Below are 2814 nucleotides of genomic sequence, written 5' to 3' on the forward strand. Positions count from 1 at the left end.
GCTGTGGTGAGTTCGCCGTTCGCCGGCATTGTATTTCAGCTATTAGTTAACATCTTGTCGTCATAGCGACGATGGAATTAACAGCGTTAGCCTAGTGAAAATACTGCTGAAGTAACAGAGCCAGCGCCCTTGCTTGCCTTACCGCTAGTGCCATAAATTCAAATTGGTTGGATAGTCGACATGCGTCTTCTGTATACTGTTTATTCTGTACTTAAAGTAACCAAATTAGACGAATATTTTAATTTCTAACCATTTGTCGCTATTTGGACCGACATTTTTTCAATTTGAATCGTAATATCTCCACAACAAGAGTTTTCCCAGATATAAGCTATATACCAAATGAAAGCTAAGGTTTTGGGCTAGACTTGAGGAAACTTAGAATAAAATCGACTGACCAGTTTAAGTTTTTTTAAGAAGTTTTACTTCTAACACGAGTACGGTGCTGTACTCGCCTTTTTTAACCGACTTCCAAAAAAGGAGGAGGTTATCAGTTCGTCGGAATCTTTTTTTTTTTTTTTGTTTTTTATGTATGTTACCGCATAACTTTGGACCACGTCAACCGATTTCGATAATTCTTTTTGCATCGGAAAGGTAGTATCTCAGAGGTGGTCCGATACTAATCTGGTTAAGATCCGATATATATATATATTTTTTTTTTTTATATGAGAGTTGAAGTCGGTTTTTTTTTTGCTAAAAATTACTTGTTTACTGATGCGTTTTTGCTCAGTGGCAATTTATACATAATTAGTAGCGGCACATAAAGTAAAATAAATGCATTCATACATAAGTACATATGTATGTACAATACGGTTGTCCAAACACAGTAAAGTCGGAATTGTAATGCTCTCACCCCCTAGGATTGTTCTATATCGAAAAAAAGTATAACCCTATTTTTTATTTTGAAATCAAAAAATATTTAGAGGTCGCTCAAAGCGCTCAAAGTTTTCCATGTATTTTTATATGGGAAAAATAAAATTTTTCGTAGAAATGGTATAGAATAGTTAAAAATCAATATTTTTCTACCAGAAAACTCTTCTTATCTGCAGGAGATTCCCAAAAATAATACCATTTTATTGTACAAATGTAGGTAATAATGTAAGCGTCTTCCCAGGTAGGTTAAGTGCGGGTATAGTTGAATACTGTGTACATCAAATATCCCGCCCACGATATCATTGCATTCACACTGAATGCGTACATACATGTATACTTATGTATGTATAATGTATGTACAAGAAAACAAAGAAACTAGCAAAAATAAAAAAATTCTTACTTATTTATTTATGTATCGCATGCAGGGAAGTCAACTCGCGGGAAATTCCGCCGATTTGCAGGGAATTTCCGTTTAGGTGGCATCGGGGAATGGACATTTTTTTGTGGGAAAGTGGATATGTTACGTTTATAACTTAAAGTAACCGAATTAGACGAATATGTTAACTTTTAACCATTTTTCGCTATTTGGAGCGACGTTTTTTCAATTTGAATCGTAATATCTCCACAACGAGAGTTTTCCCAGATATAAGCTAAGGTTTCGGGCTAGGCTCGAGGAAACTTAGAATAAAACCGACTGACCAGTTTTTGAGAAAATTCTCGAGATCTATATTTTCAGCAGTCCGATTTTTAGTTTTTAGGCGATAACGTTATGACATATTTATATTTCATAAACGAAAAAGACAGCATTAGATAGCTTGTTTTAAGGCCCTTCTACTGATAATCACATGAATGATATATATTATATTATATGAGTAGTGCGGCCTCAGTTGTAGTTTAAAAAACTCGATATATAAGGTATCGTTGGAAAGGTATTGACCTATAGAATAACACTAAATATGTTGGGTGTACAATCATACCCACTAAAACCGGGAAAAGCAAAAAAACGGTTTTTGTTTCGCAACACTTTAGCCTAATTTTTAAGAATTCGGATAATCGTTTATGAAACTTTAATACATTTTCTGGACACACTCTGCAAGACCTTACCAACGATACCTCAAACATGTCGATTGGACGTCTGGATAAAAACTTCCGAATCTCGTGTATATAGTTATAAGCGAGTCATTTCAGCATGCTACTGTGGCTGCCTTCGACACTCGCGCGGACTGCCGTGCGCTGTGATATACCAATTTTCAAAAACATACCGAGTAAGCTCCTTTGGTTCTCTCAAGAACTAAGGCGTTTAAAGATCTTGAGAACTAAGTTTTTTAAAAAGTTCAGATTAACCAATGATCTAAAACATTTGGTGTTATATACTGCGGACAAAAACCAATTCGCCAAGCTAAATAAAGCTCGTTACAATAACTACATAGGTACCTGTGAAGCTAATATAAAAAGTAATCCAAAATGTTTCTGGCGCTATATCAAGACTAAAAAGGGGGTTGAGGATATCCCCAGGTCGGGTTTTTATAATGGGAATACAGCAAATTCCATCGCAATCTTTCTGCTGATTTGTTTGCGGCTAATTTCATCTCGGATGAGGATATACTCGATGCTGTGAATGCTAGTTTACATTCTTCCGATTATTGTACCGAAAGTACTTTTAATCTTTGGTTCTTAGTTCTTTCAGATGAAGACAACGTTAAAGGCATAAAAAGCATCAAATTTTCAACCGCGAATGATTTGGACGGTCTCTCAGTAGTTTTGTTAAAAAACTGCCCTTCTCTAATTGAACCCTTAAAACGTATCTTTAATAAATTTCTGGAGTCAGGCATTTTCATTGAAGATTGGAAACGTGCTTCCATTTCCACTATTTTTAAGAGTGGAAATAAAACTGATGTACTTACTTCTTACGAGTTAAATTAGTCGCGTTTTACTATTTTATCT

The sequence above is a fragment of the Rhagoletis pomonella genome, unplaced genomic scaffold, assembly GCF_013731165.1.
Source record: "Rhagoletis pomonella isolate Grant_MI unplaced genomic scaffold, Rhpom_1.0 Rhpom_scaffold_00002, whole genome shotgun sequence".
Lineage (NCBI taxonomy): Eukaryota > Metazoa > Arthropoda > Insecta > Diptera > Tephritidae > Rhagoletis > Rhagoletis pomonella.